General features: G+C 42.5%; 1 protein-coding gene across 1 annotated transcript in view; it reads left to right on the plus strand.

Annotated features, from left to right (window-relative positions):
- The first annotated feature begins 656 nt into the window (after positions 1–656).
- The window catches only part of LOC124719626 (mucin-19-like), a 367770-nt gene continuing 351582 nt past the window's right edge, over positions 657–16844 (plus strand). The window contains exon 1 of the mRNA XM_047244842.1: positions 657–718. The gene's annotated coding sequence lies outside the window, so the exon portion shown is untranslated. The remainder of the gene's footprint in view (positions 719–16844) is intronic.

The raw sequence follows: 16844 nt of genomic DNA on the forward strand, positions 1-16844 counted from the left end.
TCCCAGTTTTTTATAACTCTTCTCAGTGTGTTTCTCATAGCGACTTTCCCGCGAATTCCGTTTTTTTTATCAGTCCAGGACTGTAGGAACGCGTGTTCTCGTGTCACAAATAGCCACACCCCGTTGCCGTTCGCCGAGCCTTATCACTCTGCACGCAGCCTGATACGCTGTACATAGTGCGACGCGCTGATAACAGTTCTTTTTCCTTCCTTCCTTCTGTTCGCGTTTTGAATGGCGTCGCGTGCTGAGCCGCTCCCAGGGCGGTATTTGTCTGCTGCGGCCGTGCACAGGTGTGTGCACTTGTCTGTGTGTCGATCTATTCTGCTCCCGGCGCTTGGAGGAATGTGTTAAGTCGAGTCGCGCCGCGCGATCGTGTCGTCAAGGTTGGCATAGTGGGGGCAGGCAGAGATAGCGTCCGCGGCGCGCTAATCCCCGTGATAAAGTCGGCTACGCTCGCTCTTTCCACAGTCTGCGATCGCGTGTCTGTCCGTCGGCCGCCCGTATCAAGTGTGCGAGCAAGCAAGCGCGTGTGTGTGAGACTGTGTGTGCTTACAGCTTCCTGCGTGCCGTCCCCAGTGGTCACCAGCCGCGTGCCCCCTGCCCCATTTGACTGTGCACACACTTTCACTGCCCCGTTTGACTCTCCGCGCTGTCTTCGACTGTCTGCTGTTCCGCCAAAGATCGCAGTGAGAGAGAGAAACAGAAGCAAAGTACACAGGTAAGTGGAAGCTGCAACACGAAATCGCTATCGAGCTCCTGCAGAGATAAGCCCCATAGGCGGAACGGTTTGTCTTCCGCGGCGATTCTCTTTGCCGGGACAGTTGAAAAAAAATTGTGCCAACAACTGCCGCTCGACGTTGGCCGCTAATTTGTTTCTCAGTTTGGCTCCGCGCGTCGTTTGTTGAGCGCATCAAGCGTGGTTTACACCGGAGCGAACTGAAGCGAACACAAGCGAACGGGGTATTCGCAGACGATTCGCCTGTGTTAACTAGAATTCGCTTGTATGTGTGAGCAAGCGTTTACAAGAACGGAAGGGAACGCGAGATAATGCGTGTGAATGCTGCGTTTCTGTTTTTTGCCACACCAGATCTAAATTACCAAACGGCCAACCCAGTGCATGGTCCCTCTTGCAGATTGCCTATCTAATGCTGTCCAGGGGTTATCCATTCTTCACTGTGGCAGTGAAGAATGAAAAACAGTTAAGAAAGTCAACTGTAAATAGTGCAGCACAAGAAATAACGCAGAACGCCAAAAAACAGCCAAGTACAGATGTGAAATGAAGCGTGTCGACACCAACCACTGGTAGCAAGAGGGGGAAGGAGCGGATTATGTAAAGAAACACCAGTAACCACAGAAGATGCTTTGTAAATAAAAGCGAAACGCGTGTGGTGTAATTCTTTTTAATGAGATTGCAGTCAACTCAAGACAGATAACGTATAGTAACAGATGCCCACACTATATTCAAGCAGTGTTTGAGAATGACAGCAGTTAGCGACTTCCAACAAACTTTAAGCATAATTTCAAATATTTTTCAAACTTTTTCTCGCTTCCATGTGTAACGTCAAATACTTAACACATTCGCCCGTTAGTAAGGTAATCAGACTATTGAAACTGTTTTATACATGCGACTTCGATTCTTTAAAGAACACGGGGTGAGGAGCTACTATCAGAACATTATACAGTGTGTCCCAGAAATGTGGAGACAGACATCGAGGGCTTGTACAGGGTGGCTTGAGAAACCAATTGAGGATAAGAACCCCTGCCTGGAAACGTCATCCAGCGACATGCTTAGTAGAAAACTATTTCCAGCTGAAGGGCACTGTGTGTAAACATTTAGCCAGCAATAGGGCGCCCTCAGTGCTATAATGGCGGAAATATTCATGGACAATTTTGAACAATATTTCTTCGTCAAACAACCTTTGACTGCAGATACTAAATATTGGTGCAGGTATGTATTTGATATACTATGTGGACAGGCACTGCGAGACAGCTCAACACATTTTTTTCATAAGTTACACAGCTGACATGAAAATATTCAGTTCACAAAGGAGATCGACGACAAATCGATAAACTCTCTCAGACATATTTACTGACATCAGTACATACACACATTGATTCAGAATTTGTAGTTTTCCTGTAATTACAGACACAGAAATACCTTCTTGCTCATAACACCCAGTAACACAAAAACACGCGCCTTTCCACTCAGTGGCGTCTTATATCTGTCCCCACATTCAAAGAAAGTTTTAAATCGGGATTTATTGCCCCCCCCCCCCCTCCCGTGTGCTCAATCTGCTGCCCCCTGCACTGTCTGCAGAAGTAGTGTTCAGTTCAATACTTAGGACAGATATCACAGTCTGTAGCAAAAACGCTGGAACACTAAAAAATGTAGGATTTGCTGCTATTAGAGAAACACCACAATCCAGTCTATTTGCGACCGTAGATTAAAGTCTCTTTAAATGCGAACATTTTAGGTTAGGCTCTACTGTGACTGTTATGGACAGTAAATAAAAACAAGTTTACTGTTACTAGTCACTGTTTATTTGTCTTTACGACGCGATTCGAAGGTTTAAACCTCCAGCATCAGGTGGATGATGTGTGTGTTGTATTACGATTTTTTGGAGGAACTTATGGCATTGTCTAGTGCACAACACACACACACACACACACACACACACACACGCACACACACACACACACGTCATAGTAACAAATGTAAATCCACCTGATGATGGAGCTTTAAACCTTCGAAATGCGCCGGCCGTGGTGGCCAAGCGGTTAAAGGCGCTACAGTCTGAAACCGCGCGACCGCTACGTCGCAGGTTCGAATCCTGCCTCGGGCATGGATATGTGTGATGTCCTTAGGTTAGTTAGGTTTAAGTAGTTCTAAGTTCTAGGGGACTGATGACCTCAGATGTTAAGTCCCATAGTGCTCAGAGCGATCTGATTTTTCGAAATGCGTTGTGACTGATGAAATGAACAGTGACTGATAATAGTAAACTTGTTTCATTTAATAAAAGTCCCTGTTACTAGCGAACAATGTGCATACAAAATTACTTGTCCTGTTGCTAATATGTCCCTACCCTCAAATGTACAGGAATTACGTAATGTGTGCACGCATAAGAAAGCATAGCCACCAAAAGCTCAAGAGGAAGATCACAGGAGTATGTTGAAGAAGTAACTCTCATAAAATTACATCATATGAATGTACCACTAACTTCTACTTCTGAAATTAAGTGTGTCATACATTCTCTCAAGAATGGAAGCTCTTCTGATTTCCAATAGAGATTTGTTTCCATATAGTAAGTCTCGTATTGCCCAAAATAGGTAATGGACCACCAACTCAACGCATTTTTCCAGACAGACTAAAATATGCTGTTTTTAAACCCCTCTTCAAGAAAGTTGATAAGAGAGACGTCAGCAACTACCGATGTCACTGCTGACATCATTTTCTAAAAGTTTTGAGTAGGTAGTGTATTCTAGAATAGTATCTCACCTTTGTAACAATAGTATCCTCAGCAAATTACAGTTTGGGTTTCAGAAGAGTTGCTCTACTCAGAATGCCTTTCACGTTTTACACCGGATACTACAAGCCTTAAATAACAAAATAGCACCGATAGGTATTTTCTGTGGCCCATCCAAGGCATTTGGTTGTGTGAACCGTAGTATACGCCTTGATTAATTGAAGTTTTATGGGATTGATGGTATAGCCAACCAATGGACCATGTCATATCTAACCAAAAGGATACAGAAAGTAGTATTTCGTAGTAATTCAACCAACAGAATTCAGGGACATAATTCTGACAGGGGAGAAATCGCGTATGGACTTCCCCAAGGCTCAATCTTAGATCCACTACTGTTTAGCATATATGTAAATGATCTACCGTCTAATGTGCAAGAAGCAGAATTAGTACTTTCGAAAAACTGGTAGAAGCCGACTCGGAAAAGATCAGTTTGGATTCCGTAGAAATTTTGGAACACGTGAGGCAATACTGACCCTATGACTTACCTTAGAACATAGATTAAGGAAAGGCAAACCTACATTTCTAGCATTTGTAGACTTAGAGAAAGCTTTTGACAATGTTGACTGGAATACTCTGGAGGTAGGAGGGGTCAAATACAGGGAGCGAAAGGCTATTTACAATTTGTACAGAAACCAGATGGCAGTTATAAGAGTCGAGGGACATGAAAGGCAAGCAATTGCTGGGAAGGGAGTAAGACAGGGTTGTAGCCTCTCCCCGATGTTATTCAATCTGTATATTGAGCAAGCAGTAAAGGAAACAAAAGAAAAATTCGGAGTAGGTATTAAAATCCATGGAGAAGAAATAAAAACTTTGAGGTTTGCTGATGACATTGTAATTCTGTCAGAGACAGCAAAGGACTTGGAAGTGCAGTTGAACGGAATGGACAATGTCTTGAAAGGAGGATATAAGATGAACACGAACAAAAGCAAAATGAGGATAATGGAATGTAGTCGAATTAAGTCGGGTGATGCAGAGGGAATTAGATTAGGAAATGAGACAAAGTAGTTAAGGAGTTTTGCTATTTGGGAAGCAAAATAACTGATGACGGTCGAAGTAGAGAGGATACAAAATGTAGAATGGAAACGGCAAGGAAAGCGTTTCTGAAGGAGAGAAATTAGTTAACATCGAGTATAGATTTAAGTGTCAGGAAGTCATTTCTGAAAGTATTTGTATGGAGTGTAGCCATGTATGGAAGTGAAACATGGACGATAAATAGTTTGGACAAGAGGGGAATAGAAGCCTTCGAAATGTGTTGCTACAGAAGAATGCTGAAGATTAGACGGGTAGATTACATAACTAATGAGGAGGTATGAATAGAATTGGGGAGAAAAGAAATTTGTGGCAAAACTTGACTAGAAGTAGTTATCGGTTGGTAGGACATGTTCTGAGGCATCACGGGATCGCCAATTTAGCACTGGAGGGCAGCGTGGAGGGTAAAAATCGTAGAGGTAGACGAAGAGATGAATACACTAAGCAGATTCAGAAGAATGTGGGTTGCAGTAGATACTGGGAGATGAAGAAGCTTGCACAGGATAGAGTAGCATGGAGAGCTGCATCAAACCAGTCTCAGGACTGAAGACCACAACAACAACAACATATTTAATATTATTATTATATATTCTGTAATCAACATGCTAGCTGCCTGCTTATCTGCCTTAGAGCAAGAACTGAAAGAAAAACGATGCACGTTCACGCTTGGTATAACCACTTTGTCAGCAATGGTAACAGTATATGTAAGTGGACCAATAGAAAGTGTCCAATGGGTCGGTCGTTCGGTTTCGTCACATGTCGGTTTTGTCTGGGATACTTTGTCTACTTACCTATTTTCTCATTTGTGCAAACGCCAGCGACATAGCAGCTGTCGTGTCAAAATTGTGTGGTGAAGTTAGGCGTTGCAGTTTCTGCTTGTAGCGCCGAGCGCCGGTTACGACAGCATAACCCATCCCACGTCTCCGCTCACCGCAAAAACCCATCTCGTTACTTAAATTATGGTTATCTTTTTCAGTAACCGTTTCTGAAGAATGCTGACGTGAGGAAATAGCATACTAGTTGCGTTAAAATGTGCTTATGCTACTGGGGTGCTGTTTCTCCATATCGGAAATCTTGTTACTCCATTCACATCCCCCCCAGTGCAACTGGACTTCGTCTTTGTGCCACCTGAACTTGCGCCGGCCGTGGTGGCCGAGCGGTTCTAGGCGCTACAGTCTGGAACCGCGTGACCGCTACGGTCGCAGGTTCGAATCCTGCCTCGGGCACGGATGTGTGTGCTGTCCTTAGGTTAGTTAGGTTTAAGTAGTTCTAAGTTCTAGGGGACTGATAACTTTAGAAGTTGAGTCCCATAGTGCTCAGAGCCATTTGAACCGCCTGAACTTGCTTCGGACAGTCACAGCGAAAGACTGGACATAGTGAAAGTTGAAAAAGCAATAAGACTCCTTCACACAGTGAAAGTAAAATTGTGTTATTCTACTATTTGAAGAGTACAATTTCATATATAAACAGAAAATTGCGAGATAAATATAATATAAAATAAAAATATCGGCACTCGATATAGCCGTTTTGGTATCTATATATTGTGTGATACGTTGACGACGTTTTATATCGATATTGTTCTGGAATGTGTCGATATTTTATAAAAAGCTCTAGTAGCGGTCTGCGACTCGTGAGATGTATATATATACACTAAGATGAAGTCTTAGAGTCCGAGAGAGCAGATACCATCGGTGACCATGCAGCTCGTTAGAATGAAATTACAATGAAATGAATACTCTTAGCTGCCTACAGGCGTTGACATACGTCAACGGGGACAGATGAAAATGTGTGCTGGCTGGGCTGGGCTGTTTTGAGGGAAGAGACCAAACTGGGAGGTCATCGGTCTCATGTGTGCCCCGACCGGGACTCGAACCCGGGATCTCCTGCTTACATGGCGGACGCTCTATCTATCTGAGCCACCGAGGACACAGAGGATAGCGCGACTGCAGGGATTTATCTCTGGCACGCCTCCCGTGAAACCCACATTCTCAACGTATCGTCCCGCACTACATTCGTAGTGCCCCCGCCCATTGTACTCATTACTCGCGGCGCTTTGCCAATTCCCGTAAGAGTTCAGGCACTGTTTGTGCATTCGCACAGAAGAAGAAGATGGCCAAGTGGCCGGTGAGCCTTAACTATATATATACTAAGATGGTATCTGTTCTTTCGGACATGTGCGAAAGAACAGATACCATCAGTGACCAAGCAGCTCGTTAGAATGAAATTACGAATGTAGTGCGGGACCATACGTTGAGAATGTGCGTTTCGCGGGAGGCGTGCCAGAGATAAATCCCTGCAGTCGCGCTATCCTCTGTGTCCTCGGTGGCTCATATGACGGGCTACATTAGCGTAATGGTTAAGGTGTTTGTCTGCTAAACGAAAGGTTCCGAGATCAAACCTTGTTTGGTGCTTAGTATCTGCCGCCGCCACGGTAGATCTGCGTGTTCGGTCAGAGCGTTTAGCCACCCTCTGTAATAAAAAAAAACTGAGAACGGATCAACGAAGAACCTGAACGCATGTCATCGGACGTCCGCCACGAACAAATTCAAGGAACAAAATAGAACAATGGATAGAGCGTCTGCCATGTAAGCAGGAGATCCCGGGTTCGAGTCCCGGTCGGGGCACACATTTTGAAACGTCCCCTTAGAAAAAATATTGAATTACTGTGCTGATAAATCTCTTACGTTATTTGATTTTCAAACAGCTGAGCAGAACTGAACGTACTCAGACATTTCCCTCTTTACCCATTCTAATCAACACTAAACTGACACACAATATTTTTTTTAGCGCAACGCAATCTGACTTTCAAAAATCCCTACAAAAGAATGGCCCTGACTAATAATAACCTATACCTTTCACAAATCACTTAACTCACAAAAATCTTCGTTACTCAAGCTACTGCAATACAGCGAGCGCCACTACTGCCAGCTAAATAAAAGGTTCTAACTATTGAAGGCACTAACTACCGATAGGCATAGTTAGCAAATGAAAGATTTTGATAGAGAACAAACAATGTATTTACCTTAATAGTGTTCAAAAGTCATAATATATATATCAGTTCATGACATCCATTCTTACAAATTTACTGTCTCTGATGGACACACGTCCAGATCATCCGCTCTCAAAACTCCGCCATCTCACTTCCCCACATCCACCACTGCTGGCGGCTCACCTCCAACTGAGCAACGCTACGCGCTGTTAACAACTAACTGCCCAACACTACAATAGCGAATATTACAACAATGCAAACAAGCCACAGATTGCACACAGCACAGGCAGTGATTTTCATACAGAGCGCTACTTGGCGTTACCAATATAAAAACCTAAACAACCTACTTAAAATTTTCATCTGTCCCCGTTGGTGTCAACGCCTGTAAGCAGCTAAGGGTGTTAATTTGATTGTAATTTCGTGAGATGTAGTTGCCAGTTTCACGTTACTTGGAGTGTCTGGATACTTTTGCTCACATAATCTATAATATACTCAGTAAAGTTATTACTTGGAGACTCTGGGGAACACAGAAATGGGTCAGGGAAGAGAGTGTAGTGGGACACGCTGTTATGACTGTACTGGAAATGAAGTGGGCAGGGGGATTGTAGCTGGGAGAATAGGTGGGGCGAGGAAGTCCTGTTGTACTGGACTGTCGCCAAACAGGTGAAACAGGAGAAGACCGTGAGGATGGCCTGAAGGGGAGGAGATGTCACAGCACATGCATGTGCGACTGGGAAGCGTGAAGCTGGATGCCGGAATGCCAAGGGGAGACTGGAGTGTGGGATGGAGGGGGCTTTCATCCAGCTGTGGTGACGATGTGAAGAGTTTGTAACGGTACTTGAATTGCGTAACCATTACGGCACCTCACCTCAACCTCTCGATACCAGCAATATTCTACTGTGTTTCTGTAAAGCAGTTAACATATTTCTGAGGCAAAATTCAGATTTGATTTCATTAATGTAGAGGTACTTTGATACAGCGATATGTTTATGTTGCAATGATATTATTCTTATGTGTGTTCTTTCTTTTGTCACTATGATCTTTGACGCACTTTTAACTCTGATTTTGGGCGCGTAAGCGGTTATTAGGGAGTCAAGTCTTGGTCGTCTTGTTGCAAAGACGCAAATTGTAGTCAGTTTATAAAATGTGAACTTTAACAGTGAGGAAGATATTTTCAAGTATGTTTTGTAATGTGATGTTTTGTGTGTTACGTGATACTGCAACAAAAGCAATAAAAAAGAAGTGTAACTGAAATTCGGAGTGCTGATTACTTATTTACATCTCCATTGTGCTAACTTTCAAAGGTTTAATCTTCAAGAATGGTTTGTGAAACACATCTATAAAACTTTTGAATATCGCAGAATAACACCTAGGCCTCTTTGCATCCCAGCTTGTAATCATCACTACCTAGATTTTCGACGATAGAGCCATGAATTCACGACGAGACCAGCATGGGAAACACAAAAAGATGAGCGCCTAGTTTATCCATTATTTCATGAAATGACTATTAACTTTGCTCTAATGACACCTGCCACATAATATAACTTTGTTTTTGCCCGAAAATGCAGTATTTAGCAGCGTGAGCAACACCACAATCATAATTAATTTTTGACCTTTGTTGTGGTAGGTTTGTTACAAGTTCTGCACAACATTAGTACGAACAGTATGGCGTACTTACCGAGACAACTGCTAAAATGTTTCTTGATACCGTCCTGACTGCGGTAGCAGGCTGCTTCTGCCACCACCAGAATACGACTGAAGCTGTGCAGGCGAGCAAATCAACAGCTCCGGCCGCAGGGAGTTCCCCGCGTCACAGATTATCTGCCTTGATACAACTGCGCGCTTTTCGTAAATCAAATATCGATTCGAAGCACTTGAACTGTATGCTTCATAGTGCAGTTGCGATATTGCTTTACTTCTTATTGGGTGCCAATAAGTAGCTTTCAGTTCACTTTTTCGTCCATGTTTGTGAACAGACTTTTCTTAATAGTGTCTGAATCACAATGCCCAAACGCCGGGTGCCATGCGAAAGGAAGACGATTTCCGGAAAGCTTTTGACATCGTTCCTCACAAGCGACTCCTAATCAAGCTGCGGGCCTATGGGGTATCGTCTCAATTGTGCAACTGGATTCGTGATTTCCTGTCAGGAAGGTCGCAGTTCGTAGTAATAGACGGCAAATCATCGAGTAAAACTGAAGTGATATCAGGTGTTCCCCAGGGAAGCGTCCTGGGACCTCTGCTGTTCCTGATCTATATAAATGACCTGGGTGACAATCTGAGCAGTTCTCTTAGGTTGTTCGCAGATGATGCTGTAATTTACCGTCTAGTAAGGTCATCTGAAGACCAGTATCAGTTGCAAAGCGATTTAAAAAAGATTGCTGTATGGTGTGGCAGGTGGCAGTTGACGCCAAATAACGAAAAGTGTGAGGTAATCCACACGAGTTCCAAAAGAAATCCGTTTGATTACTAGATAAATAGTACAATTCTCAAGGCTGTCAATTCAACTAAGTACCTGGGTGTTAAAATTACGAACAACTTCAGTTGGAAAGACCACATAGATAATATTGTGGGGAAGGCGACCCAAAGGTTGCGTTTCATTGGCAGGACACTTGGAAGGTGCAACAAGTCCACTAAAGAGACAGCTTACACTACACTCGTTCCTCCTCTGTTAGAATATTGCTGCGCGGTGTGGGATCCTTACCGGGTGGGATTGACGGAGAACATCGAAAGGGTGCAAAAAAGGGCAGCTCGTTTTGAATTATCACGTAATAGGGGACTTCGTGTTTAGAAATATACTTTTTATTCACCTTCCTCTGAAATAACATTCTCTCTAAAAAAAAGTTTGGACTAAGAAAATTGTGTTCACTGTGCACAGGCAGGTAGCGCAACAGATTATTTTCTGAAGTAACACACTGCCATCTGACGGTCTTTTTGTTTGTTTAAGTACAGCCCAGGTTTCAGCCTTGTATGCCATTTTCAAGTATTTGATGTATGGCTTTTACATATGTTTCAAGACAGGTAACATGTTGTATTTGTTATTTTCTGTATTCAGCAATGACTTCCTCTTAATATATCAGTCTTATAAGAAGCACTGAACATGGATTTCTTACGTCGGGCTCAAAAGTAAGTACACCGGATCATCACCATCTCATTCCACCTACCCCAGCCCCTTCCTCACAACCTCGGGATGTACGGCCTGCCATTTGTTGTCAGTTTCATTTATGCATGACTTAAATATTGTGAAGTTACTACCGCAATAAGTATAATATATGTACATAGCAATAGAAGCAATAAACTACGCCGGCCGGAGTGGCCGTGCGGTTCTAGGCGCTGCAGTCTGGAACCGTGAGGCCGCTACGGTCGCAGGTTCGAATCCTGCCTCGGGCATGGATGTGTGTGATGTCCTTAGGTTAGTTAGGTTGAACTAGTTCTAAGTTCTAGGGGACTAATGACCTCAGAAGTTGAGTCCCATAGTGCTCAGAGCCATTTGAACCAATAAACTACAATTATTATCAAGCCAATCTGTATGTAAATAAGCATGTCCAGTTCTGTGTTGAATATCTGAGCATGTAAAACTTCCTCTAAGTAAGTTCTCATTCTATTTCGTCAGTTATGTAAGTGGAAATAATACACTCCTGGAAATTGAAATAAGAACACCGTGAATTCATTGTCCCAGGAAGGGGAAACTTTATTGACACATTCCTGGGGTCAGATACATCACATGATCACACTGACAGAACCGCAGGCACATAGACACAGGCAACAGAGCATGCACAATGTCGGCACTAGTACAGTGTATATCCACCTTTCGCAGCAATGCAGGCTGCTATTCTCCCATGGAGACGATCGTAGAGATGCTGGATGTAGTCCTGTGGAACGGCTTGCCATGCCATTTCCACCTGGCGCCTCAGTTGGACCAGCGTTCGTGCTGGACGTGCAGACCGCATGAGACGACGCTTCATCCAGTCCCAAACATGCTCAATGGGGGACGGATCCGGAGATCTTGCTGGCCAGGGTAGTTGACTTACACCTTCTAGAGCACGTTGGGTGGCACGGGATACATGCGGACGTGCATTGTCCTGTTGGAACAGCAAGTTCCCTTGCCGGTCTAGGAATGGTAGAACGATGGTTTCGATGACGGTTTGGATGTACCGTGCACTATTCAGTGTCCCCTCGACGATCACCAGTGGTGTACGGCCAGTGTAGGAGATCGCTCCCCACGCCATGATGCCGGGTGTTGGCCCTGTGTGCCTCGGTCGTATGCAGTCCTGATTGTGGCGCTCACCTGCACGGCGCCAAACACGCATACGACCATCATTGGCACCAAGGCAGAAGCGACTCTCATTGCTGAAGACGACACGTCTCCATTCGTCCCTCCATTCACGCCTGTCGCGACACCACTGGAGGCGGGCTGCACGATGTTGGGGCGTGAGCGGAAGACGGCCTAACGGTGTGCGGGACCGTAGCCCAGCTTCATGGAGACGGTTGCGAATGGTCCTCGCCGATACCCCAGGAGCAACAGTGTCCCTAATTTGCTGGGAAGTGGCGGTGCGGTCCCCTACGGCACTGCGTAGGATCCTACGGTCTTGGCGTGCATCCGTGCGTCGCTGCGGTCCGGTCCCAGGTCGACGGGCACGTGCACCTTCCGCCGACCACTGGCGACAACATCGATGTACTGTGGAGACCTCACGCCCCACGTGTTGAGCAATTCGGCGGTACGTCCACCCGGCCCCCCGCATGCCCACTATACGTCCTCGCTCAAAGTCCGTCAACTGCACATACGGTTCACGTCCACGCTGTCGCGGCATGCTACCAGTGTTAAAGACTGCGATGGAGCTCCGTATGCCACGGCAAACTGGCTGACACTGACGGCGGCGGTGCACAAATGCTGCGCAGCTAGCGCCTTTGGACGGCCAACACCGCGGTTCCTGGTGTGTCCGCTGTGCCGTGCGTGCGATCATTGCTTGTACAGCCCTCTCGCAGTGTCCGGAGCAAGTATGGTGGGTCTGACACACCGGTGTCAATGTGTTCTTTTTTCCATTTCCAGGAGTGTAATACATGTAATACTCCAAGACACCACTGTAACAGGATAATATCCATCATTTGAGTCACGTAGTACTGAAACAGACATGTTAATTAGTTTCAGAATATGATTGCAAATTGTGAAGATAACGATTCTCAGATATCTACTCTGCGTAATTTTGGCCGTGAATTTCGATTGTATAAACTCAAAAGAAACCCCTTCTACTTCCCAAACTTAACGAAAGTCAGCACTTGAGAGTTTGGCAACAAACATCAAAAGAACGTATAACACGAAATCTCCCGCAAATAAATTCGTGAATAATTAAGGAAATTACTATAACTTTGTTCAGTTATAATTGAAAGAGCTTAATAAACTCGCATTTGGCAATGAGAATGCCGCACATGACGTCTTATTGAATGTAAACACAGTTTATACGTAGTAGCAGCAGCTGTCAAAATCAAACTCGCAGGTAGCGTTCCTTGCACCAGTAGCCAGCGAACGACTTTGCTATGATTGTACGGCGCCTGGAATTTAATGGCCGACATTGCAACTGCTGGCACATACCATAACAAAACACGTAAAAGCGCATGAGAAAACATTGTCCACATATATGAAAAGTAGCAAATAGCAATAACTACTGTTTATGGTGAAATGAACAGTACCAACGCAGGTTGTTAAAGCTTGCTACAAAAATGACTTTTATTTAAGGAAAGCAGGTACTGAGAAAAGTTTGCTACAAAGCAAAAAGAAATTTACATTTTGTATTTGTGGGGATCCACAGCCTCCAGATGTTTAGTAAACGTAAACATGGTCCGTAGTAGGCTGTAATGTGATTTTAAACAGTTTTGCGATTAGCTAATTTCGACTACTTTTCATTGTCAAGCACCTGTAAAACCAACGTGGAAGAGCACTACATTGGCTGCATACATCGCGATGTATATATAACACTTTACACTTTGATGAAATAAAAATATATATATATATATATATATATATATTATGTAAAAAAATGAATGGATTTGAAAATGGGGAAGAAATGGCTTTAAATATTTTTGTTATTTACTCTTTCAGTACGAACTTTGTTGTAGAACCCCTTATTTACGTGTGGTAATAAAAATTCATTTAGACAGAATTAAGCACATTTAAAATTACGTGAACCTTAGCAACCATCTCATGCTCATAAATTCATACTAACTGATTAATAACATTTATTCGAAAATTGTATAAATTAATTTTTTTTACGTATTTCGGGCTTGGCACACATTTTCTAAATGCAGTGGTTTTTTAAATAGTTAATGAATTCTTTCCCGGCGTTAGCTATGGAACACAAGACTGTCTCTGTTAGCATAAAATGGTTAAATATTGCCAAGCCGACCTGAACGTTTAATTATCATTGACAAAACACACTTCACTATGTTTAAGTTATTTGCTTTAGAAATTGAAAGAACCAACAGATTAACAACTTTAACTTTAATTATCCGCCTATGAATGCACAAATGTAAAACCAGTAATAAATTCCGTCAACCTCAGGAGAGCTGTAAAAGAAAAATATTTCGTAATTCGCTGCTAATTTTATCTGCTCCCGATTTACGGGTTTGGTTAATTTTTTAGCGGAACAATTTTTTTTAAATGTGCCGCCGCTGCAAATCGTTCGGTCGCGGCACAGCCCAGCAACACCAACGATAATCGCTAAAAATGCTGAGAATTCTTTAAAGAAATATTGTAGATGACATGGGCAAGCTAATTTACATTAGTAATACACAATTTTGATAAATTATAATGTATTTAGACCACAACGATAATTAAACTTACATTACTTTGTAATTTCTCCTCTAATGGCGGTAAAGATAGATACAGACAAAAGATGTCTACTCATTCATAAAATGCTACGTCACAGGTTCCTCTCTCTCTCTCTCAGCTCTCGAGGAAGACGACAAAGAATGCACATTATGTATTCCTATTTATACTATTGCTGATTGTTAATGTCTCTTTGTAATCTTACAACATTATTTTCCTCTGTGGCTGTATTTTACATTTTTTTTTATCGCAGACATTAACATATTTCGTAATTACATTATGAGTATAGAATTATTACAATCATAAATACATCGAGAATATTATTACAGAGAATATTACAATAATAACGGATGTCATTTATACAAAATTAAATAATATTTTTTTTGTTAAACAATTACAGTACATACGAATTGCTTCATAGCGGCGTATATAATACAGTTAAATGTCATTTCATTTTATTAATAGTGTGTGTGCTGCAAGGGAGCGTTACAACACCTCACATTAAGATAAAACCATTGTGCACAAATTTCTTACAACCACATGCTGTCAGTTACCATTCGTGCGGTAATGTTTTGTCTTATTGTGAGGCGCGTAAAGTTTTATTTCCACATTAGCAGCCTTATCCATGTTGGTTTTACAGGTGTTTTTGGCAATGACAAATAGTCGAAAGTAGCTAATCGTACGACTAAATAAAAATCACATTACAGCCTACTACAGAACATGTTCCTATTTATTAAAAAGAAATTGCATTTGGAACTGTTTAAAATAGTTTTTGGTCTTCATACAGTAAAGTATTTGGCGTTTCAGCTTATCTTTTTTGTAGACGACACATTCCATGTCATTATGAAATGTATTCGATCTATGGAAGAGGTATTAATGTAATGTAATGTTAGCGGTAGGTAGCTCGTTGGTAATAGCAGCGTAAAAATTATGACTCCATTAGTCATGAAACAGTCATGGATACATCCCCGTAATTGGTACAGACTCCACCACGCATTAACATTATCTTCCTTTTGTCAGATGTAATCGTTATTATATAGTTCAAATTTCGCATGTGACGATGTTAATGTTCGCACGGATGTTTCTGTTCCTAATGATCCATACAGTTTTAAAACAGTATAGTATTCAATTCCAACCTCTGATAGCGATATAGTGCATGCAGTTCCAGTAATCACGATCGCGAATTTACAGTAATGGCGAAAACAGTGTCATACATCACAATTAGTTTAGAAGTCACCACGACGAAATTTAAGCTGCTCAATAAGTTCAGGCGAGATAATAAATGCAGAGTACATTAGTTCGTGCCAGTTAGTTATCTGCAAAACTGTCCAGTTCTCACAATGACGATCACTGTCCATTCTTGCGAACATTCTCATTGTTGTTTGCAGAACTCAGCGAAAATCGCGGCACTCACAGAGCCTAACATTTTGTTTCGTAACGTCTACGTTGAAATTTAAGCCGTGACCGCAAAATAAGAACGCGGCCATGAATTTGCGTGTCATTCTGTTTAGTACGATTACACAACATAAACCGCGATACTGCACACATTCACTTTCCGACTGTCACTCTTGATACGCTCTCGCATTTCAGTTCGTTATGTTGACCGGTTTGACCAAGGTTACTAAATAAGGTTTGACTGTGGTATATACAGTAGTGTTGCATCACAGACTAACACAACAGTCTCGATACTCCGTTTCGTTTTTGTTAGCTGCTGCGACTGCAGCGCACCAAGCGGGCAGGAAGTCAACTGTTGAGTTCGGCGAGGCCTTGTCAAAGCGAAAGCGAATCGTAATTGTTTATATTGGTCTGTAGAGTGGTATTCACTAAAGGGAGCGCCTGTAGCGCAATAAATTGCAGCAGCGACAAGAAGAAGACCTCATATTTGTCTTTTTTTAGGTTTCCTAACGACCCTAGGAAGTGTGGACCGCTGCATTACAGAACAGTTGATCTACGTTTTTCTTGTAACCTACAGATATTTGCTGGAAAATGTGTTCTTTAAGAACAGAAAACTGCTAGTAGACAGGATAAGACCTGACCTTTTGCAGAAAGGCGGTCTATATCTATTAAAAAACGTGGAGTTTTCTTCACTACACTTCTAGTCAAATCTGTGAATGTGGAACGTAGATAACGTGTATGGAATACAATACATCCATTATTTGACATATCAGATAAACTACCACAACTGTAGTACAATAAACAACCGCAGACGTAATAATGAAAGAACAAAAGCAATAAAACTGTTCCCCAACACAGAAGAAGCCAATTCCACAATTGTTGCTGCATCTGAGTCACAAACGGCAAGAATCTTCAACACATTCGCTTCTGAAACAAAAGTAATGAGTTTTACAAAAATATTTATGTATTAGAAAGTTGAGTGAAGTATGAGACTCTAAACGAAACATTAGACTCCCTTCTAAGTTGTTACATGTCAAGGGAAGTGTCTGTTAGAATAAGAATAGAACATAAGATATACAGGGTTATT

Source organism: Schistocerca piceifrons, chromosome 11 (genome assembly GCF_021461385.2).
Source record: "Schistocerca piceifrons isolate TAMUIC-IGC-003096 chromosome 11, iqSchPice1.1, whole genome shotgun sequence".
Taxonomy (NCBI): domain Eukaryota; kingdom Metazoa; phylum Arthropoda; class Insecta; order Orthoptera; family Acrididae; genus Schistocerca; species Schistocerca piceifrons.